The sequence below is a fragment of the Adiantum capillus-veneris genome, chromosome 5, assembly GCF_014529385.1.
Source record: "Adiantum capillus-veneris isolate H3 chromosome 5, ASM1452938v2, whole genome shotgun sequence".
Taxonomy (NCBI): Eukaryota; Viridiplantae; Streptophyta; class Polypodiopsida; order Polypodiales; family Pteridaceae; genus Adiantum; species Adiantum capillus-veneris.
In genome coordinates this window covers 84,739,206-84,764,573 of record NC_140935.1, presented here as the reverse complement: position 1 = coordinate 84,764,573, position 25,368 = coordinate 84,739,206, and the positions used below count along the sequence as shown (strand labels likewise).

Here is a 25,368-nt window from a genome sequence, read left to right as displayed (position 1 = left end):
GACTTTCTCCTCTTTTAGCTCTTCCAAAAACGTTTTAGAGAGAGAGAGAGTGTGAGAAAATCACTTGTATGCCCACTTGTGAGGCTTGACTTTCTCTTCTTTTAGCTCTTCCAAAAATGTTTTAGAGAGAGAGTGTAAGAAAACCACCTAAAAGTGAATGCCAGTGTGTGCTAGTGAGCCCACGAGGGTCTTTAATGCTCTGATACCAGTTGTTGGGTTTTCAGGGTGGATACAAACATGTAGCATTCATGTTTTAGACACAAAATGAGGAGAGATTAGAGAGAAATAAAATGCCTATGCAAGAGGAGAACTTACACCATTGAAATGAACAAAATAACTAGTGCATACGCAAAGCTTGTAAACTACAAGTGATGTCTAGAGCTTGTGGAGGGTGCCTTCTTATGTAGGCTCTCATGAGATGTTCTAGAGTGTTCTAGGGCTAGTTCCCACATGGCTAAGAGATGGAGTGAAGGCATGTGTTTAATCCTTACAATTAGGCCGCGGGTCGGCGATGCCAAAAGCTACTTCCTCATGTGTAGTGGTTTGCTCTTTTTCTGTATCTTGCTCTTTATCAGTTTCATCCGCCTCCTTGTGAGTATCCTCGGTTGTCTGCTCTGGTGTTGGTTCAACTTCCTTTTCTTTATGTTGCTCGGCGTGGTGAGTTTTTTGTGTATCTTCTGTTTGGTGGGTGAAATCAGACTCTTTTTCCTTGTCAGTCTCGGCCTCTTCAGTGGTCTCTTGGCCTGGTGGTGATGATGGTGGAGTGGGCATGGGCTGGTCGTGTTGTTCCAGCGGCGGTGAGGTGGATCGGGGAGATGCCTGGCCTTGCTCTTGAGTTGCTGCTTCCTCAACTTTCTTGGCCGCTTCCTCCGTCTCTTTCAACTTCAAGGCCTCTGCCTCTTGGAATATTCTTTCTAAATGATCCTTAGGATCCTCGGCCTCTTTCCTTGAATGATGTTTCGTTCAAAGTCCCTTCAAGCTGGTGGGTACCCACTTTTCTGGGTCTTTTCCCTGCGCTTGCCTTGTGCGCTGATATGCCTGTTTTTCTCTTTCAAATCTCGCTTGCTTTTGAGCTGGCTCCTCTTGGTGGGTAGCCACAACTTTCCTCTTCATCTCTTCCCTCCTAGCTCTTTTTTCTTCATTGTCAGATCTTTCACTGCTATGCTGCTCTGATGAACTGTCATCGGTATCATCACCTGATTTAAATGATCGCTTACCAGATCTTGGAGAAGGTTGAGCTGCCAAGATCCTGATCTGAGGCAGGCGGTAGGTTGTCGGCCATGCCGATGGCATGATAGGCTATTCTGGTCAATACTTCCGGCACGCCCAAGTATGTTATCTTTCCCTCCTTCTTGGTGTCCTTCAATGTTGTCAACACATACTGCACGTGGTCCACAGGTTCCCTGGTGGTTGACTTCAGAACTTGTGTAAAAGTGGTGGCCACGACGTGATTTGGTGTCGTGTACCTTGGTGGCATTTTTGCCAGGAAATGGAAATGTTGGTGGTAGAGATGGGCTGTCTCTTCCACCTGCTTGTGGATGAGATCGGCAAATGTAGCCGCGGCTGTTTCCTTTGTAAAAGTGCCCGCTATTTTCCTATCTCTTGCCTGCATGGTCATCCCTTCAGTGGGCAATCTGAGTGCCTCTGCCACTATTTCCTTTGTAATTACAACCTCTACCTTATTTCCTTGGTTGTCTGAGATTTGGGCAGTTCCGTCTTTCTGGATGGTGGACAAAAGCTCGTAAGCTTCTGAAAGTCTACTCCGCAGGGCTGTTGTTCATAGAAGTGTCGGAGTCCCAACCTGCAGTTAGCCTCTTTGGTTTTTGGCTTTGCTGCGACATCATAAACCTCTTTAGGCAAGAGCTGCAACTCCACTGGATGCCCTTCTTCACTCTTAAACGTGCGAGTGAAGACTGTGGTGTGGTGTTCGTCTAACTGCTCTTTAGAAAGGTAAGATGCCTTTGCAGCTTTTATTGACTCGGGGTCTAGTTGATACGGGGGCATCTCTTGCAGTTTCTCCTTTTGGTTTAACTTTTTCTTGGCTTTCTCCGCGGCTTGCATTGATCCTGTTCAGTGAATAGAGTGCAAAGTTAGTGGAGTTGTCATATTTTTCTCCAGAATGTCCTTTTAGACTAAAATGTTGATAATCTGGTCCACATTGCTTCAAATCAATTTTTGAACAAGCAAAGATGCATAAAATCATGCAAGGAACAAAACTGTATGGTCAAAACAAAAATTTGCAACCAAAGTAAATAATCGCGATTATTTACAGCTGGAAAAGATTTCAACTTTTTTGCAAAGTTGGCTTGATAGGCTTGAAGTATATGCCAATTACATGCTCTGAGGGAAATATGGCCTCATTTGAGTGTACAGGGTGAAAATGGTACCAGATTTTGGCTTTAGGTCTCTAAAACACTAGATATAAAGAAAATTTGAGATTTTGAAATCCAAATTGACTCAAAATTGGCTAGTGGTCTTATCACAACATGTACTTTGGATGTATGATGACAAATTTTCCAAATTGCCCCATTTTGGCCAGAAAGTAAATAATCACGATTATTAATTTTTCTTCCAAAATTGACATTTTTTGGCATAGATTGGTTCTATGCATGGTATAGACCTTGGGTATGAATTATGAGGTGATTTGGATCAAGAAAAGTTGTCTATAACCGAAATTTTGGTTTACACAGACTTCTTTGCGTTTTTTGGTAATTTTGCAAGTAATGGGTGGTCATTTTGGCTCATACTTTATTTTTGGCATGTAATAAGTGTGTACACATGATAGGTGAGGTGAATTGACAATTTCCATGCAAAAATGTTGCAAAAGTAAATAATCGCGATTATTTACAATAGTGACAAAAACTTTGCATTTCACATAAATTTTGACCTAAACATGTTTCATACACCTAACACAAGTCCTAAATTGAATTTGGTCAAGTTTGGTCATGCGGGCATCAGTTTGTGCTCTGTTGACTCTGAAATCACCGTTTTTTATGACTACTCTGTCTGTTGGGTTGGTTGGTCAACTTTGAGGCTTTGGACTTGTCCGTAACATCATCGTGAAGCTACCTGTCCAATTCTGGCTCATTTGGAGTCAGTTTGGCCTCGTATGTTGAATTTGAAGCTTTGTAACCCTTTGAGCCGTTTTTCGCTTTTCGAGGGATTTACTTGATGGATTTCTCCAAACCAATCATATACATTGTAGATGAACCTCATTAGCAAGCCATCTGTGGGGTCAGGTCGGTATTCTGGCCTTTCCCAAAAAACCCTAATTCTCTATTGAGGACCCCCTTGACCCCAGCCGAATGATCATCTGATGGTATGGAATGGTTCTATTATGTTAGGACATGGTATGGTTCAAATCCCATCCGATTTTTCAAGCTGGCAGGCCGCTATGGTCACTTTTAGGTCGTAGGTCTTCGTGCACTGCTCGGCTTCTAGGGTTTTTTCTAGGGCTTTAGACTAGCTACCGGCTATACAAAATGAATCATTGAGTAGTAAGGAACTTACCCCTCATGTGTAGTGTGAGACGACGCTGGAAAAGGTCAACTGTGGGCTCCGGAAATGACGCGCGAAAGAAGCCAAAATGCTCTCTCTGCAAAGCTCCAAGTGGAAATGAGGTGGTTTTAGCCTAGGCTAGATATCTATACCTGGACTTCCTGGACCAATTTTCCCCAGATTCCCCCGTTAGTCCTATTAGGCCATGAAATCTATATTAAGCTCAAAAATTTCCAAAATCGGATTCCTGTAGCTCATTCAGCAAGAATTTTGCAAAAGTAGGCTTGGCCGCCTAATTTGGCCTTCCTGCTTCCATCTTCTGATTTTGTTGAAAATTTTTGTGCTTGCCTGCCTTGTCTTTCTGATCACCATTCTGTCTTCCGTTTTTCCATCTGAGTTTTCCTTCTAATTATTATTAATTTTTTACCTTTTTATCGGAAAAATCAAAGAAAATAGAAAAATGCTCTAAAAAAGCAAAGTGAAAATCCAGTAATTAAGAAAATCCCTTGAAAAACACATCCTTATCCATTTTTAAGCCTCCTTTTCAACAAAAATGATGAAAAATACCCAAAAAGGACTATTTTTAATGATTTTCTGATAGTATATACACTATTTACACTCATCGGGAAGATATTATCAGTGACTTTTCCCCAGTTGATGAATTATAAGGGCATTTTTAGGTAAATTTGCAAAAAAATCACACATTAACATGAAACTTTTTCCTCCCTCTTCAAACATTGCCCCTAATTACTTAGTATTTAGTAGAACCCTTCCACCCCTCCTAGATGGTGTTCTCCAGGACGACTGTGTGCATGGGTTGAACAATTATGTCTATGCATAGCCGTGATTGGCTCTACCATGATATGAAGATCAATGCAATTCAACTCAATATGTTGTGCAAGAGTTGGGTCTTGAGTCAATAACTCAAGGGTTTTCGATGTCGAGGTTTGCTGTTGGTATCTTCCAAAGAGCAAATCTTGTAGCCTTTGTGCTCTCTGTTTGATAGTACCATCGGGGTGTTTAAGTACGTTGATTGCTTGAACTATTGGGAGCGCTTTAGACAATTGTCAAGCTTTTTCTCTCCATTGGTAGCTCGGTCTGCTTGGTGCATGGTTTTTAAGAGTCTGTTGAGACTTAACTCGCCACTGTTTGATTGGTTTTGTGTTGTGTGGAGAAGGTAAGTGCTCCTTTTTATTCCAATTTTTTTTTATGTTAGGTTCCTTGATCATAGATGCTCGATTCTGTGCTCTAATCCTTGGAACCATCTTCTGTTTCTTTGGTGAAATTTTAGGTACCCAGATTTGATTTGGTTTATCCACAAGTTGTGCTTTTGGTACCCAAATTTTCCTAACTCCTTGCATGCTACTTGTAGCATTTGTTTGTCGAGGGGATGGAGAAGATTTTCTTCGTGGATTGGTCTTATGATTGCACCTTTTCCATTCCTCTTTGCTTGGTGCAATGGGAACAATGAGTTGCCCTCCTTTAAGTAATAGATTTAGCTGATTTGTATCCCAATCTGGTACTGCTTTGTATGTTCGCATCCAAGGAATACCAAGAATCATAGTCTCATTCATGTGTTCATCTAGCAAGCATACAAACTGATGCGGACATGAACACCATGTACTACCATGTTCAAGTTGACCACTCCCAATGTTGGAGTCGGATTCTTGTTGCATCCTTTAATTGTGGTTATTCCTGCGGTCAATGCTTGACTTGTTGCTTTCTTGTATATGGAATAACTGACTCCATTCACTCTAGCTCCTGTGTCTACCACATTGGTGCCATGATTGTTGAGTTGTACTTTGATGCGGAGATCCATTCCATCTAACCAATCGTCATCTGTTGAAATTGCATCTTTAGGTAATTCCCATTGTCGATCATCTAGTTTCAAAGTGTTGATGGGAATCGGTATATGTTGATTCTTGAGAGCAGCTTTACGCTTGAGTACCCGAAGTCTAGCTTCCTCTTGGGCTTCCTCAATAACCTTCTGTCGCTTCATCTTCCTTTGTTTGGCTGCATGCATTCTCTATAGCAATTCATTGGTTAGTGGAAAATTGTATTTCTTTAAACGACGTCCACTAATCCAATTAGCCATTGGTTCACCATCTAAGGTTGACAATTTTACTACTCCACTTGGAGATACATCTTCAATGATAAATGGTCCATTTCCCTTTTTCTTAAACTTGGGAATGTGTTGCTTAAGGGAATAGACTAGAACTAAGTCCCCTTTCTTGAAAATTTTGGTGATTAAGTGGGAATTAAAAAATTGTTTTTGTTTCCTCTTTTGTGCATAGATATGAGCTACATCAGTTAGACTTTGCTCGTTTAGCTTTTCCAAATCTTCAAGTCTTTCTGACAATTCATGTCCAGTCCACTCAAGAGTCTGTGCTACCCTTAAGGTCGGCAATAGAAATTATATTGGCAGTATGGCATGAGTCTTATCGTAACCCGAGCAAGATTTCTCGAGCAATGAGAAACCCGAGCGAGTAGCAAAGTTATTATACAAGTATGAAAACCATGTCATGATCCACAACAACAATCAAAACTACAATTTTAATGCAAGATTTGTCGAGCAATGAGAAACCTAATCGAGTAGCAAAGTCATTTTACAAGTATGCAAACCATGTCATGATCCACAACAACAATCAACACTATATTTTCAATTCAAATTTTAATAATAAGTCTTATGAAATTCAACAATGCTCATACACCTACAAAGTTTCTAAACTATATCAATAAACAATTTTCATATCCTATATCCAAAAAAGAGAAATTTTTTAAGAATTGTAAGATAAAAAGTGGGATATTGATGCAAAATAGAGAGTAGAATTTTGTGCTTTTCAACAACAACATTAAGAAATGTTTTAGTTTTCTCTAGTGACTATGAAGTGTCACACTCATCAATAAAGAGATTATGCCTCTGACACTTCTCATGGATGTCAAAATTGTATCGTACATAAGCCACCATGGTTTTTGCAATCCCCTCAGCATAAATTGGCAACAAACTTCCATACCAAAAAAAAAAGGATAAGATTCACAATCCACATGTAAGAAATATAGAACATACATCATAGAAACAAGAAATATAAAATTTAAATTTTTGTTTGAATCATTATCCATAATTCCTACATAACGAACAATGATACATAAATAGTGAAAAAATAGCATACAAGTACGATGGGAACATAATTTAGAGAGCAAAAGGAAGAGTAAGGTGGAGTCTCACTAGTCAACAAAGGGGTTGACACGTGAAGGCATGTCACCCACATCATCAACATCAAGAGAGGTGGAAGCCCCCTCTCTGCTCCACTTTATAGGACGAAGTAATGGCTGCACATAATTTGAAATCAAGGCATCATCACTGTCAATGGCTGCACACACCCACCCTGTACCTAAGCATGCTACCAATATTGGAGTTGTACCACATCCCAACTGCCAACAAAGACCTCAACAAAACATGCAACAAAAGAATGACTTTGTTGAATGCCACCACGCCATGGCTCCCCTAATGATGATCTCACCTGAGAGGACTCTAGAAAGTCGTGCATCATGTAAGAGTCCAAAGGATTCATGCCACGTCGATTGAAAAGTGGCGTGATTTCAAAAAGCAAGGTGGTTGCATGCCAGTCCTATGCACCATAAGTAGGAAAAAACAATGACCCTACACCACAACATAGACAATTATAAGAACAATAACACTTAACACACCAAATGAGAAACAAACAAGTTAGTATATAGAAGAGAATTACGTCAATCTGACCACCAATGTTATTGACATCCTGTAAGTTCCATGATGGAGGACAGTAATGCGACAAATAATAGCCAACTCTGATGCACGACAAAATCTATCAACCCAGCCACCAATGGTATCTCCTACAAGGGCATGTGTGTTCATGCTATTCCAAGTTTATATAGAACACATACCAAGTCAGAGAAATATAAAATACATTGTGTTCTTGAATATATATATAGAAAGTCATGAAACCTACAAATTCATTCTTTGCAAGCTACTAAGTAGAGCTATCTCTGGCACTCATGTAGGATCATGTACAAAGCACACTGCAATGTTTCTCTCGATCAAAGGAGAAACTCTCTTTAATTGTAGCCATCCAAGCGACTGTTCTGTGGTTTCCCTCCCACACATAAAACATTTTATTAGAGAGAACTTAAAGATTAGGTCTTTTAGAAAGCTCTATCTCAAACTCTTTGTGTATGTCAACCCAGATTGGGTCCCATGATGAAAGAAGTTCCTCTACAAAATACATAAGCACAAATGAAAAAGAACACTTAGCAACTATTTATGACAACAAGAAAGAACTCTTACCAACCAAACAAGAACCAAAGTAGAAAAATAAAATACCTGTCACACAAGCTTCCTCCTTCTTACAATTCCAAATTGAAACAATGAAAGCTCCTTTTTTTTGCATATAGCCCTCCTTTGCAAAAGCAGCTTTCAATCCACTAACATCTCCCTTAAACCTCTCACCCTTGCATAGGGAATCGATCGACTTAAAGGAATTGGTGGACAATGAAAACAACTGAAAATGCAAGTAGATTAAAGAATATCCTGTCCTCGATGCATTTAGAGCTTGTGCTCATCCCCCAACTTTGTGCCACTACTGCTACTTCATCTCTTGCGACGTACGGCACTATTTGTAAGCATGCCTCTTGTGGAGCAAGAGACTCATCAACTTTATGTATGGAGCCAAGCCCCAGGTCTTGACTTTGCATCTCCTCCTCTTTTGTCTCCTAGCCTTCTGTCATATCAGTGACAGCGATCGCATTTATTTGATCACTTCTTTCTAAAATACCTGAAGCTTGATTTGAAGAAGGTCGTCTTCCTCTCCGACCTTGTCCACGAGTAGAAGGAGTAGCATAACACAACAAAAACCAATTTCCTTACTTCACTCCAATACCAAACCAACTTTACTGCAATTAAAAAAACTAAAAAACTAACTCAGAAATCCCTTCTAGCCAACCATGTCGGCAATATCTATGCTGCCTTGGATGGCTTGAAGGAGCTAACAAATTCTAGCAAGTGATGAATAAATGTAAAAACAATCTCATGTGTTATCACAATGGTCCGTTTTGATTTTTAGTAATGATTCAAAAACATTTGAGAACTATGGCCCATCATTGATTTATAGTTCTTAACAACTCATGAGAAAAAAACTTCAAGTAGCCATCCACGTCGGCGTGGATGGCTATAGATAGTTTGCAAATGATTTAGCAGGAATATCGCTCTCACGATAACGGTGTCTCTTCTCATGTTTCGGCCAAGAAACTAGCTCTTCATCATCATACTTAGCTTAATATGGAAGTAGCAGTAGTAGCTCGGCCATCCCTGATCAGTCACAACGTGCCATGTACTATTGCAAACTATCATGAGAACGACCCCAATTTGTAGCAGTTGTGCGAACTAGAGCACTATTAGTAGCGAAGATTAGCACCATTATCTCAATGTTGTTTGTGCAGCAAGTTGCAACAAGCTATCAAGGTAAGTGTCGCTCAATTTTAGCACTTCAAACTCTTGTAAGCATGTGAAAGGAAGCCACTAAAGCTATTTCCAGCTTGACTTGCAAAGGGTGCCATTGAGGAGTTCAAAAAACCTGAAAGAGATGATCCAACTCATCCAGAGTTCCAACTTGCTTGGCGAAATGGGATGTTTGGTCTACTCTTTTCCTTTGGACTTCTCCTTACAGGATTAAGGAGCAGGCATGCTTGCGCGTGGCACTACGAAGCAGGCATGCATATGTGCTATCTATGTTTTTGATTGCTTCATGTAAATTGAAAGCTGGCTATTTGTCATGACAAATGAAAGCTTGTACTAAGGCGCACAAGAATCTTGTAATGATAAGCTTGGTTGGCTAAGAGCACTAATAGCATATTATGGTCTGTCAGTCATGGTACTTGTCTGGACTGGAATATCCTATGCACCCACAGAGCATGTGCCTATTGGCATCCTTCGACACCTTTTCAGCCCAAACCCATGGTCCCCTGGTGCAACCCGAAACTGGACGGTAATCAAGGTAGGCCAGTGATATCTGTATAGGGTCAAGCACATTCGCGGTGACAATATAAACTTTCTGTAATCTCTGTGTTAAAGGAAGCACTAAAAGAGCAGGTAATTTTTATAGTCATCTTTCTCAGTATTGATTATCCCCACTTGGCTGAAGCTGTTACCTGACATTGATTTCTTGTCCACCAGGAGAGTAAGCTTGAGCTGATTCGGTCTCAACTTCAGGTGAACCTTCTAATTGTGAAATGCCTCCTATTCTATCCAACGGTGGGATGCCTCCTTGCTGCAATAACTCTGTCTTTATGATGTACGCAGAATGCAAAGTCTCAGGTACATCATTCTGAGAAACTACGGCCCAACAGTTTCTGGCACGTAGCAGCCCTCCTCCAACAGAATCAGTTCAACAGCAGGACAAACTAGATGCCAAAATGGGATCCTTCAAAAGCATGGCAAGCGATACGTACCAATGGCCACCACTTCCCCCAGCAGAAGAAATGACCTCTTTCGTAGACGAGTTCAAGAGTCCTGGTAGAGGTTGCGGCCAAGCTAGCAGCTTCATCATCCTCAGCTCAGGTGCTGGCATCTGTATTATCATGAATGGTGGCTGAAGAAGCTTCAAACATAAGGACTGCAAGTGCACCCCTCGAGGGATCTTCCAATATCAACTTCCTAGAAAAAAGGAATCATACTTTGTGCGAAGTTCACAAAATAACTCAGCTTTTGTGGACCAACAGCCACCACCGCCGCCTCCGTTACAAGGAACAGGGCCACAGTATTATTCTCGTTCTGTGCAGATGTACTCATCCTCTCCTCAGGAGGGTCAACCTCATTATCCTCCACTCCGGCCCCCAGGTCCACCGCAACCAACAAATATGAGCACACACAGTTTTGGATATGCAAATGTACTTCCTCGGCCACCGCCGCCGCTGCATCATCCTCCCATGCAGGGCCAGGTGCCGTTAAGTACACTTCAAACAATTGTGACTCCTCAAGTCTTCAATTCTGGGACATATCCGGCTTTGAGATCATGATATGTCATCTTGCTATGGCAGGAAGAATTTAGTGCATGCGATCATGAAACTGCAACAGCTAGCCAGCGTTATGAGGAGACGTGCACGCTTAGGGTAAATAACTTCCTGTAGCCATCCACGCTGGCGTGGATAGCTACAGGTAGTTTGCAAATCTATTAAGAGCATGCCGCACTCAGTTTCTAGGCCGTGCTGACCTCACCCACCCAAGGCCAGTAGTTTGCAAATCTATTAAGAGCGTGCCGCACTCAGTTTCCAGGCCTTGCTGACCTCACCCACCCAAGGCCAGTATCTGGAGCCCAACCACCAAGAGTCTTTCCGTCCATCTCATACAGCCATGCTATTGAACCAGTCCGCTCTTGCTAGCCACCACTATCTCTGCCAGATCAGATTCGAAACATGCTTAAAACCTGTGCCAGGTGGGCGCATGAAATGAAGGGCTAAAAGCTTTGACGAGCTGCCACAGCTATCGCTTATAGCTCAGCTAGCACTGTTTTAGCTCATTAATTCCTCATGATGCAAACGAATCTGGCTTGGGGACAATAGGCCGGTATCATGAGATGATCATGTCAGTGATCATTGCCGTTTTGTACTGCAACCACCGTGCTCTTCATCAGGGTTCTACTGTAGCTATGGCATTGGAGGGGAACGCAGACACACACACACACACACACACGCAAAGAGCGCATGCAAGCTTTAGCAGGGCAAGAGGGGGCGAGAGGTGAGGGAACTGACGACGTGGAGTTGATTAAAAAATATCTATCACTAGCTGAAGCTGCATTAATAACACAACCGTGCACAGTAACCTTAAAATTATGTAAACAAAACTGTCTGTAGCCATCCACGCCGGAGTGGATGGCTAGAGGCAGTTTTCAAAGGTACCTAGGAGGAGGTTTCTTTGTGGATGATGACTGTTGCCTTCTCACAATGAAGATTAAACAATGGCGTTAGAGATAGCCGAGCTCTTGGTGGAATGCAAACCACAGGAGCATGTGCTCGTGTTTGTGACGGCTTGAGGATAGGATTAGGGAAGTGAAGTACGTCAAAGAGCGAGAGAAATAAGGAGGTTGAGCACTATACTCTCTCTCTCTCTCTCTCTCTCTCTCTCTCTCTCTCTCTCTCTTAGTGCTATCAACAATGCATCACAGTGCCTGCATATTGGGTGCGGACGCAAGTGCAGCTGACTATGCAGCCCTCCGATAGCGGGTTGTCCCTAACCATCTAACAGAAGGTGCACACTCTGCTGGAGGGGATGGACAAGCTCCCTGCCATCTACTACCATGCTCCCATCACATCACTTGGGCTCATGTCGTCGTGACGACTTGGTCAACTATAGAGATCATGTGCAGTCGGTAAGTCTATTTATGCAGTAGCTGCATGGTCCGGCCTGCAATGGTGGAGAACTATGCATCGAAGAGGAGCAAGAGGAGGACCTGCAACAATACACAAAAAGAGAGGAAACAGAGGAGGAGGACGAAGAGGTGGCAAACAGTATTGGTGGAGCAAATTTGGAAGCCATCTAACGTAGTATTGAAAGGATCACGTCTTGATGATCATGAGGTGGATATTGAGCACACCAAGAAAATAAGCCTAGCCAAGAAGGAAGAGCGATTCCTTAGACTAATGGATCAGCAAGTCGGTCCACATCCACTCATCAACACCTGTTTACAGATAGAGAGAAAGAGAGAATGCTATAGCAAAGTGTTGTCAACAATGCATCACAGCTCTAATGTCAAAGATTAGCGCCTATTTGCAAGCTGGCAGAGAGAGAGAGAGAGAGAGAGAGAGAGAGAGAGAAGCCCATGATAGTGCACCCCCGTTTTATAAGTGCATGTCGTGAGTGGGAGCCCGTAGCTCAACACATGCACTTGATCGTGAGTGTGCGCCCTAATGCCTCAGTGCGCCTTCGCATCTCAATGCCAAAGCAACGACCCTATTGGGATGGCATGGTGAGGGATAGACTGATGCAAGGCGGCAGTGCAATCGACATTGAGACTGGCAATTTAGAGGCGTGGTTGCAAGAAAACCTCCATGTAGGCTAGATGCATAAGGCTAGAGAGTGGGAGGGGAAGCATATAGGCTGGAAAGTGGGATTTGCTGCCACTTGGCATTGACTTGCTCTTTTTCATATAGATATAAGATATTAAAGAAAGCCATGATTGGAAAGTATGGATACATGAACGTACAAACCTCCTCAGGCGGCTTGTAGTTATGACTAGAATTTCAAGTAAAAAATTTGGAAAGAAATTTAAAACTTTGATCCAACCCTTTGTAGCAATCTGTACACTACCACTGCTTCCTTGTTGTTTGTATCAATATTTTAAAAATTCTGCTCGTCACACTATTAACCCATGGGGAGATGCATAACAGTTTTTGGGCCATGACATGGACATAAGCTAGTGCTAATGTTTGAAAGTAGATTTTATTCGCTAGCAGTTGCTTCTGTGCAAGAACATTTTGAGATTGTGATGCCAATTTCTATCTTTGATCGCTGCTAACATTCTCTGTACCACAAGTAAAGCTGGAGGCTACAATATTAGATGATGGTGAGGAAACTTTTATGATTGATCATGAGCTGCACCAGCTCTACAAGGTAGATGCTAGAAGTGATGATCAAATTGGTGCAGGCATCGACAAAGTTGCTCAAGATAATAAAGACAACAATGGAGAATTTTAATGATGATCTACACGAAGTAGATCACTTGAAGATCAATGCAAGTGTGATTGACATGATTAAGTGCATGCCATTGCAAAGCAGTTTATATTGCACTCCATCAAGCCAAGAAGGTGGTACAGACTGAATAGAACTAGGTAGAACCATGGCAGCAGAGTTCATGCAAGAGGTCATTGTGGTTTGCAATGAAACACATGGTTTCTATGTTAAGACTACGGGGTCAAGTGCAAAGGGGGTGACATACTCTGTGACAATGCCATATTTTCCTAGATGTACTTATGAGGATTTTCAAAATGGAGAAATCAAACACCTTTTATAAATTCCATGTAAGCACATTTAATTCATATTTTTTCAAGTCCTTGTCCTTGACCCTCACGCTCATGAGTTCATGCATGAGGCTTCCCTAACAAAAATAGAGTTAGTTCAAGCACTTGGAGGTGCACGGATGAAGATGTAGCCTTGAAGGCTTGTGTACCTTGCAATGGTTTGGAGAAGTAGTTTTTTGGTGATATATGGCTATGGGCGTTAAATTTTGTGCCAAGTACGCTTGATCGGAAGTATTGTTGTACATTGTACACATTTTTGAATTGTAGGTGCAATACATCTTTTTTGTCGATTTCATTGTTGATGTAAGGTTTTTGGCATGTGTGAGTGATCGAACAATTGAAAAAAGTTTTCTAAAGTAAAGAAACTATGAAGGGATTTTTTCTAACCCCAGCAAAAATTGAATATGTATATAACAAATATATTGCACAAGGGTGTCACAAAACATCACACGTTTTGCTCGATTTATGGTTTGCTCGATTTTCTTTGCTCGGATTTTGGGATTCCTCGTATGGCATCAAGACCATAAACATGGTTAAAGGGTGTAGCATTTAAAGCTGTTTGAATGAAACTCGATAAGCCCATAAAGCAGCATGGAGATTCATTTCCCAGTTAGTCCTTCCTAAACTAACCACTTTGGTCAGTACCGAGCTAAGAATTTTATTCGTATGCTCAGCTTGTCCGTTTTCTTGTGGGTGATAGGGAGCTGATTTGTTATGGATAACCATAAACTCATTAAGCAAATACTCTATTACCTCGTTGAGGAAATGAGTTTCCCGAACTGACAATCTCTATTGGCAGTCCATACCTTGTGAATACATACTCATATAAAAATGCAACAGTGGTTCTAGCATCATTATTTTGAGTCTCTTTAGCCTCGGCCCATTTGGTTAAATAGTCTGTAGCTACAATGATATATTGAGCTTGGGTTTTATAAGCAGGTGGCTGTATCGGTCCAACAAAATCTATATCCCATTTTGTGAAGGCTCTGGCCCCCATCATTGGTCTTAAGGGCATGTTGTCTTCACGTGTTGGCATCTTTTCTCGTTGACAAGCATCACACCTTCGAACATATTCTTTGGCATCCGCAAAAAGTTTTGGCCACCATATGATTGCCATCAAGATTGCTCTTGTGGTGGTCTCACTAGAAAAGTGACCTCTAGCTAATCCGGCATGTGCTTGTTCTATAATTGGAATATACTCGTTTTCATTTGCACAAAGACGCAAATGTTGATCTTTACCTCGCCGATATAATTGGTTCCCAATGAGAGCATAGTCTCTTGCTTCCGTTTCAATTTGTCTTTGACGGCGTTTACTCATATCCTCTGGAAATGTTCGACTTGATAAGTAAGTAACCAGATAGTTACTCCACTTAAGAACAGGTGACATTTGAAACAATGTTACATGAGTAATGGGTTGTTGTTTCTGACATTGAGGGCAATCTCTTACAAAAGATTGAACATCTCTCCTCATAGTCGGCCAAAATACTCCAAGTCTTAAGATTCATTGCATAGTTTGGTCTTCCGCAAAGTGAAGTCCTACTATGGTAACATGTGCTTGACTTAGGTATTGATCCCTTTCTTCAGGGTTAATGCATAAAAGCAATATCCCATCTTGATTTCTTTTATATAGCCTCCCAGCTAGTAATTGATACATAGCCGATTGCTCGATTAAATCAACTGTGATAGGGAGTGGTGAATCCACTTGAGCTATCGTCATTACTGACACAATTTTTTCAGAACATCTTGGTATCATTTCCACGGAGAACAAATAGGCATCTGGTAGATCATCATCTACCCCTTTAGGTGATTCCCCCGAAACAATCCTGGACAAATGATTTGCTCGTTGATGTGTAGTGCATTTTTTAACAACCACAGTGAAATGAAATTCGAGAAGAATGATGAACCATCTCACTATTCTCCCTGTGCTGCATGGTTTGTTGACGAAATATAACAAGGCTTGGTGGTCCACAAAGAACACAAACTTGTTGGCCAATAGGCAGTGTCTATACTTTTTAACGGCACAGATCATTCCTAGTCCTTCTCTTTCAGTGGTGGTGTAATTCTTTTCTGCCATATTTAATTGTCGGCTAGCATAAGAAATAGGAAAGTCAATTTTTCCATCTCCTGGTTGGGCTAGTATACAACCAATAGCAAAATTTGAGGCATCTATGTGTACGTGGAATACTTTATCCCAATCAGGTGCTTTCAATATTGGAGCTGAGGTGAGAGATTTCTTAAGCTTCATGAAGTATTCTTCACATGCCTCACTCCATTCAAAGTGCGGAATCAAGCTATACATGGGTTTTGCAATTATAGCATACATGTAGATGAACCGTCGGTAATATTCACAATGTCCCATGAAGGCTTGTACCCCTTTGACTGTTGTTGGTCAGACAAATCAACAATGACATGAATCTTTTCAATATCAGTAGCTATGCCATTTTTAGACACTATATGTCCAAGAATTTTCCCTTGTCTTCCCATGAATGTGCACTTTTCAGGGTTTAAGCAAATCCTGTAAAGTCTACATTTCTTGAATACCTCTTTGAGGTGATCAAAATGATCAGCTCCGATTGACAAATGTATGCATAAATCATCCATGTATATTTCCAAGAATTTCCAAAGATACTCTTTGAAAGCATGGATCATCAATGTATGAAATGTGGCTGGAGCATTAGTTAACCCAAACGGCATAACCCGATAGGCAAATATACCCCATTCTGTTGCAAAAGCAGTTTTGTGCTGATCTTTTGGGTCAACCAAAAGTTGATTGTATCCCAAAAAACCATCTAGGAAGCTGTAAGCTTCTTTTCCTGCCACTCGTTCTAAAACATGCTCCGTTATCGGAAGAGAAAAGTTGTTTCTAATGGTAGCTGCATTCACTTTTTTGAGATTAACGCACACTCGTAATTTCCCATTATTCTTAGGTACTACCAAAATTGGGGACACCCAATCAGTGTGTTCAATTTCTTAAATGAATTCAGCTTCCTTTAGTTTTTCAATCTCTTCTTTGATCTTCATGGCAAATGTTTCGTTATAAGTGTATGGTCTCTGTCTACTTGGTTTCGCATCATCTCTCATGGTATAGTATGTTGACAGATTTCTGGATCAACACCCTTGAGATCCTTATAAGACCAAGCAAAGATATCCCGGTATTCCTTTAACAAGCTTAACAAGAGCTTTTCTTCTTCTTCTGTTAGGTCATTTGCAATGTAAGCCAGTCTAGGCTCTTCTCCTGGTTCAGCCAAGTCTACCCTTTTAGTGTTTTCAGGTCCTTCGTAAGACTCGCCTTGTTTTTGTAGTTCCCTAACAGGTTGTTCAATTATGATTTTCCGATCTTGGAGAGTATACTTTTTGTAATGGGATGGAACATGCATTACATCCTTCCCATCCTCTTCCGTGGTTTCCATTTCAGTGGTGTATATCTCCTTTAGAGCTTTTCTCAACTCTTGATATTTCTTTTTCCGCTTCGACTCTGGTCATGAGTGGTTTTTTATCCTGATGTTTTTCGTGAGTACCCTTCCTTGTTTTTCTTGATGTCTGAGACATTTTTGAGTTTCCGTTCGAAGGATATCTTCCAGTTATTTTGTCCTTGACACAATCATTAGCATCTATCTGCATCAGAAATTTTGTTTTACTAGAGATTGATGGCATAGGTCGTGTTTTCACAATTTTAGTGTCTCTCTTTCTTCTATACCATTTTTGTCTTCTTGATTTCTAGTTTGGAAAGTAAAAAAAAAAATCCTCCCTTCCCCTTAAGAGTAGTTGAGCTCTCGTATGTTCTTTTTCGGATCCCGAATCTTCGGAGGTAGCTGAGTGTTCATCCAACTCATCAGTTGCATCGTAATAGAGGTCAGAAAAGACTTGTTGAGCTTTCATCAAGTCCTTTGTTTCCTCATCCTTATTTTCAATGTTAAGGACTGACATCATTTGGATGGGAATTATGTCGTAGCCATCCTCATTGCAAAATTGAGTATACATAGACGTATTCACACATACATCCATTGTCGATAAGATTTTAGTCCACTCGAATGGTTCAAATAAATGCTCTGGAAAGGGTTCAGGTATGTAGGCTTCTTCTGTACAGTCCCTTTCTAGGATACATTCCTCTCGTCTTAGGCTTCCATTTTCTAAAGCTCCGCACATCCAAATAGGAGTGTCTTTGTTTAGCCAAGATGGAAGTTTAGTTTCAGCCGAAGAGACTGAATCAAACTCCTGGATGGGTGTTTTCAAGACGTCTCTATAGGTGTGGTCCTTTAGATTGACCCTTGTTATAGATCCCACCTGCTTTAAGTACAGATAGTCGTTTCCCCAATCTTGGATAAGCTGTACCTGTCGCATGAAAGGTCTTCCCAATATGATTTCATAGTTGAGTTTTTTTTCAAAGTCTACTATGGCAAAAGTGTGTTGATATTCAATTCCACAGGAATTGACTATCACTTTTTCTAGTATCCCTAGCGGTCTTTCAATGTGTCCGTCAGCCAACTGCAATTTCATTCACGTTTATCTAATGGCTGGTTGTCCCCATGATTCCCATACTGATTTAGTTGTTGTGGCTCTGCTCGCTCCACTATCCAGTATTTCCATGGTTTCAATGTCATTATATTTCACTGGTAGGGGAGTGTTTCCTTCTTCCCCTTCATAATATTCTCCAACCTTGTTCATAGGAACTGATCGTGTCTCTTTGTATTCCGTTTCATTTTTTGAGTTTCCCAGATTCTTAGAGATTAACCCCGTTATACCCACCTTCTCTAGAGTGTTTTGTAAATCATTCCATAAGTATGGCCTGAGTTTCAACAGTTCTCCCAAGGTAAGAGTGGATTGGATAGGTGTAGACATGATTGAGTGAATGTTGTCCACTTCTAAGGTCTGTTTGGATCTTTTTACTTGAGTGGTCTTGCAAATGATAGATTCATCTTCGTTATCTTCCAAGTAAGAAGGTAATGTTTTTAATGTCAAATGTTTATATATTCCTGAAGCCTCTTATCCGCAATCCCCGTACAAGGATTGTATATCCATGTTTATTTCAGATGGTAGGTTATCCAACCATACTTCCTCTATAGGAGTTGACTCTAAAGTTAGGCTCCCATCATTGATCTCCCTTACCTTTTCCCATAAGTGTCCTGGCCATTCTTCCTCCACGAATAGAATTCCATCTAAGGAATCTTCACTGTCCGGCACTATGAGCTCTGGTTCATTTGTTTCCAGGTGGGGTTCTGCCACCACCTCGGATTTTGCTTTCGTTTCTTCTGCCGCAAGCTCTTCCGGTTTTGCAATACTTTCAAGCTTGGGTTTCTGTTTATCCAGCATTTCCTGTGTGATTCTTATCAAATTTCCTGTGTGATTCTTATCAAATTTTGATAAGCTTCCAACTTAGCTTCTTCCATGTCTGGAGATAGATAGTTTTTCCATTTGTTTTTCATGTTTTGGCCTGCTTTTAGTTCGGCTTCCAAGGCAGCATCGATAGGCTCAAAAAATTTATCAACTAGAATGGATTCTCCAGATTTCACGGTTGTTTCCTTAAATTCACTGCCAGTTTCTTTCAACTTGTCCTGGGCTAAAATTTTTGCTTTCTCTTTTTCAACCCATTGTTTTTGTTTTCTCATCTCATATCTTTTGCTTCTGCTCCTTTTGATTCTTTGAGAAGAAACTTTTGTTTTCTCTGAATCATCAGAGGAATTGTGTTTCTTTTTCTTTTCTTGGTTTCTAGTGATTACCTTGATTGGAACAATTGGTTCGCTCTCTGATGAGTTACTAGGCATCACTTGGACTACGTTGACTACATTTTCTCCCTTGTTCAAAGGATTCTTGGGAAAATCTTCCGGAAAGTGTCCTCCTTTTTGCAACATTGTATGCAATAGGCTTCAATTGGTTTGAGGTTTTTGTCAGGCTCTGGACATTCGTTCTTCCAATGGTCATCAGCACCACAGTTATGACAGTTTCCTGTTATGGGCTTCATCTGGGTCTTCCCATGGGAGGTTGGACAATAGATTGGTGCGAGCTCTGGTGGAACATAAGTCATGGTTTCCTCCATTGGTGGTGGTTGTGGACTATATCAATTTCCCTCTACCATTACTATAGATAGACTAGACTCTGCATAGGTTGTAACAGGCACTAATGCTTGTTCATCTATGACTCCTTGTGAGTGCATGTACTTTACAGACACCGCATTATGTCCTAGATAAGGAGGTTGTTGTCCCAACACAGGTTGAGGTCTCTCCATACCCATCGGTGGTCTTTGAACTTGAGCCATATTAGGCTGCTATCTATACATGGGTTGTCCTGGTGGCCTCATGGGCACGTCCTGAACATTCCCATCATATTTTGGTCTGAAATAGCACTCGTGGGTCTCGTGGTTGGTCCATTTACCCTCGATTGTACACCATTTTTGTGGCATAATTGGTTGTCCTTGTGGGGATATCCCCTGTCCTGGTCCTCTCATAGGTGCCTTTTCAATATTGTTCATCATGTCATTCATCCTTTTTAGCATATCTTCTATGGCTGAGAGGGTGCTGTAGCAGTCGTTCCCACTTGTGCTGGTTTTGTGGATGTTGTCTTCTCGCTTTGGTTATCCTTAGGGACATCCTCTTCATTGAAAATCTCACAATTTTCTCCTAGGTCGATAGCATCCGATACACATGCCTCTAGGGTTGTATGCTTTTTACTATAGAGTATAGCATGAAGTTCTTTGTTTAGAAGTCCCTCCAGAAACAATGAGACAAGTCGCTCCTCTACAGGTATCTCCATCTCTGGGCATCTGGCAATGTATTGTTTCATTCGAGTTGCACAATCCCTAATAGACTCACCATGTTTCTATTTGAAGCTGTAGATTTGAGCTACCGTATTATGTTTAATCCCTGTTTTAGAACAAGCAGCTACAAATCCTTGAGCTAATGTATTCAAATCTATGATTGACCTTGGTGGAATGTTTTGGAACCATGTCAAATATTTTCCTTCTAATGTCATTCCAAACCCCTCGAATCGAGTATGGAAGTCGAATATATGCTCTGCTCTTAGCACTTTCTTGAAGCTTGCTAAGTGGTCATATGGATCCCCTGATCCACTGTATTTTCTGACCCATTTTTGGAAATCAGCTGGTCTGACACCTTTATTTGGTTCAACTCCAGGTCTTCTAGGAGTTGGTCCTATTCCGAGTCCTTCAAACCGGTCTGTCAAAAATAGTAACTCATGTAGCTCTGGACTGGCCTTAGTGTCACCCGTTTTTCTATGTGATGAGGTGGTTTCTGGTTTCTTCGCATTACTCTCAGATGATGTCTCACGATGTTCATCTCTTGGAGTGGTTTCTGGTCCTTGACCCAATATCCAATCCCGTATGGAATACCCCTGGTATTTGGTTTGTTCTACTTCCTCAGGAGTCATCATAACAAAGTTGTTGTTATAACAATCCCTAAACAAGTAAGTCGGTAGGTCCGTAGATCCCTTATCTTTGATTTTGAAGATATAGATGATCTTCATGGCCGTTAATTGCCCTTGTCTAGCATGATAAGTCCACAAAAGATATTTTATGTTTCTATCTTCCCAACAATAGACTCCAATCCTAGGATTATCCGTACTAAGCCGTTTCAAAGGCTTCAAGTCTACTTGATCGTATCCCTCGAATTCCAAAGTTGGTGGTCCTTCTTTTGCTGACATATCTGGGATTATAGTGTTTACTTCTAAGCCCCATTCGTCTATCACATCAGGATTTTCAACCTGTACGTATTAAGTTCCGTTTCGATCCATGTACATTTTTCCTTGTTTGTTTGCCTTAACCTCCTCTTCGAACTCAATACCATGATCATCAACGCGAATAGCATACTCTTTGTTAGGATCCACGTAAACCTGGGCTCCATGATGATTAGTCTTGTAAAAAGAGAGTATATGCTTATAGCGCATTGTAGTTCCGGTTTCAGAGTGAGTCGAGTAAGAAGACATTTCGGATGTTGAATCTGAAAAAGTATCCGAGACTTCTTCAGGAATTGTGTGCAAGGAATTGCCTTGATTCACGCTTTATTCAGTGGTGGATACTCTACTGATGTTTTCCCTGAATAGGCCTTGATTTCCTATTATACGACCGGATCTAAGGGTCATATAGACGTATGAAGCCCTAGATAGAGTACTCACCTGGGATTGACTTGTCGTCAATGTCCACTGGATTCAATTGCAACTTTCTGTCAAGCCACTTATTCCTCGTCTGCAACCCGATTCCTATACAAAATTTATCAAATTAGCTATTTTTCTATAAGGACAGTAGAGCTCTTGAGAGCTCCAGTGAGACTGGTCTCTGTATTTCACTTCAATTTGTGCTATGGAAGTCAAAATTTTGACTTTCAAATTCAGCTTAGCCAAATCAAAAGTCTAATCTGCAATCTGTAAACTGAGTGTATTTGTACCAATTTTGATCCGATTGAACCCAAAATTTCCCTGTGGCCTTATATTATGCTAGTCTAACACTGTATAAGCCCAAAAGTCAAATTTAAAGTCTCTGGATAGCAGAAGTAAATAATCGCGATTATTTACATTTGTCACTTTTTGGATTGGTTTGGCAAGTATACAACTTGTTATAGCCCTTGGCCAAGTTTCAACAGGTTTAGACAAAATTTGATCAAGTTTACCCACTGTTCCGTGTCCACAGACTCTGATTTCAAGAATCTAGCTTAAGTCTCACTTTTGTGGTCCAAATTTTACCAAAATTGATTTGTGGGGTCTAATTGATGTGCTTGGCCTTGTGGTATACTCAAATTTGCAAAATCACCAAGTTGTAAAGCAAATGTAAATAATCGCGATTATTTACTCTTGACAATTTTTTACAAATTTTTGTCCCAACTTTGACATAGATCTGTTAAGCACCTTATGTTAAGGTCACTAGCCAATTTCCATCAAGTTTGGACAATTTTTGGTCAAATGGTCATCAATTATCTATCCGCAGACTAACTTTGCAATTTTGTCGCAGTTTTCACTCATGTGATCCAAATCTTACCAAATTTGGTTTGTGGGCTTATTACAACATGGTAAAGCTAGCGGTATGCCAACTTGGTCAAAAAAGTTCAAAACCAGACCAGAAGTAAATTATCACGATTATTTACTTTTGTCAAAATTTTACAAGTTTTTGGTCACCTGAGCATATACATATGTTTATCACATCAATATAAGCCTATAAATCAATTTTCAACAAGTTTGGATAAATTGTTTCTCAATTCACACTCAAGATTCAAAAAGTCAGTACAAACTTTAGTTTTCACCCAGTTTTTGCCAGTTTAGTGATCCAAATCTCTTGGGTCTTTACAAAAGTTGTTTGTACATATGCAATGAGTCAATGATATGAGTCTTGGCTAATTTAGAGCAAAAAGTTAATAATCATGATTATTAACTTAATAATCGTGATTATTAACTTAATAATCGTGATTATTAACTTGAGGCTTGAAATGAGCTGTCCTTGAGCTTACCCACTGGTTCGGACAACTCTTAGGCTTACTCCCCAGTTGGATTGAGTGAATTCGAGTCTTTTCGTGCTATTTCTAGCCATAGACCTGAAATTCTGCAACTTTACATAACAACTCACACTTGATTCTTTCAGAGAGAACAATGCTATGAAATCCACCTCCGATCCTACTTACCCTACTCCTAGTTTCTCATGCAATGGGGTTGTGGAAAGTGTCCACAAACACTCGTTTTCTTGTGTTTTTTATGTTTTTCAGAGTCTTGATCTTAAGACTTGTTTCGTAATCCTAATCTAAATCCACAATCCTACAATCCTAAAGGCACTCAGCAAGTACGATTACTTCCAAGCTACCTCTACACAACAAAAGACGACAATCTTAAGCTATGCGGTTTCTAAAAGAGACTTTTGAACTCTAGGAGAACCTAGAGGAAGTTAAGGAACAATTACACAAGACGCTCGTGTTTTTCCCTAGTTTAGGTCTCTTCGATCCCCGACAACGGCGCCAAATGTGGGACGCATGTCTAACCACACCATCCTATCTTATTGCAGTATTAGCGAGAACCATGATTAATTTGTCAAACCATGGGATGAAGCTGACTCGACTAGTGCATAGAGGCTACAAGAGGTTGTCAATCTCTTGGAAAACAACTAACAACTCGCATCTAACTCAAGCTACACTCAAGTGACTGAAATCACCAAAAGCCAATCGCTCATTGGCAAGCAAATCACATCCGTTACAGTATCAAATGACATCCAAACGTAACGAAACTTCTAGAACAAGTTTATAAGACCTAAGCACACATGTCTATGGTCTCTAATCCCACTTTAGGTCAAGTTCCAAAATCGCGATTATTAACAGCAGCAGTGGATTTTTTGACCTAGTCGTTTTCGACCCAGAATGCATCTAAATGCTTAGCAATGATGCCCCAATACCCCGCCTATGCTTAGTTTTTGATTTGAAAGTGTAAATTCCTAGTTATGGTAAAATTAGGCTGCTGGTCGGCGATGCCAAAAGCTACGAAATACTGTGAATGGCTTACGTCAATGCGTAGAGCTCTTACCTGCGGTTGCAATGCAACAAACACATTCACAATGTGACAACCGGAGAGGGAGTAGGAAGCGCGAGAAGGGGAGAAGTGAGCGCCGTTAGCTCACGCTGTGTATTTCTTATCCAAAAACTTATAAAAAACTTACAAAAATTGGCTTTTATACCTTAGCCAAGATTTTTGGGTGGTCAAAAGTAATAATCTGGAGTTCTACCAAAGCTGGGAATTGAATGGCTGATACAATCTGGAAGCTTGTAGCCCCGGCTCATTAATTATAAGGTTTACCAAGAAAACAAGAGTTACAATATTCTCGATTTATAAAAATAATAATTGTTTTACAAGGAGAACTCCAAAAAATGATGTCCGTGTTAGCTTGCTGCTAACAGCTAGCTTCTCATGTGTCCTTGGACACATATCCTTGGTTAGTTTAAAGTGACTAGCCAAAGGTGTAGATCCCAATTTTTCATATTGCATTGTGGGAACATGGGCTATGCTTGGCACTAATGATGGACTTCAATGTTTCAAAGATGAAGACAATTGGCATCCAGTAAGTTATTTCTCATGAAGTTGTTGCTCAATTTAAAAATGGGAGAGAGTGGTGCGGTTGTAGAACATTTAAACAACTTCAACACCAACATAAGTCAACTTTTTTCGGTGAAGATCAACTTTGACGATGAAGTGTGAGCTCTCCTTATACTATCATCTTTGCTAGACACTTTGGACAACCTCATGATGGCTGTAATAAGTAGACCTCCAAAAGGGTTTGTCTCTTCCTTCAACCATCTCTTGGTCTCAAATTTTGGAGATTCAAAGTCATACCAAGAAGCTATGCCACTTGAATTTAAAGAAGAGTGGACAAAGAGCATGCAAGCAGAAATGGACTCACTACATTGCAACCAAACTGGAAAATGAAAGAATGCAAAAAACTGAACAAAACTTGAAAAAATAGATACTAGCGGTAGAATGCACAACACTCTAAAAGCAATGAGAAAATTGATGATTGAAATTATTTTCTTCAACTTCAATCACAAAACTCTTTTCTACCAAATGAAAGATCTAGCAAGTCCTTGAAACCTAGAATCTATCAAGAAAGAAGACCCCTAGTTTCATTGCTATGTTGCTGTGGATTTTAAGTGTAGAAATGAACACAAGTATGACTACCAGTTTACTTAACACTCATAAGATCAGACCCCTGAAAATGGTGCCAATGTTATCGGATAGTTATGGATCTCTATAAAATAGTTATCTGGCAAAAACATATACAGCATGTCAATACTCAAGGGAAGCAACCTAGATGGGGTACATAGGCACATTTTAAGTGTCAATCACAATGGA

General features: G+C 40.6%; 1 pseudogene; it reads left to right on the top strand.

Annotated features, from left to right (window-relative positions):
- The first annotated feature begins 9,401 nt into the window (after positions 1-9,401).
- On the top strand, positions 9,402-10,548 carry LOC147457646 (uncharacterized; annotated as a pseudogene).
- Positions 10,549-25,368: the final 14,820 nt, after the last annotated feature.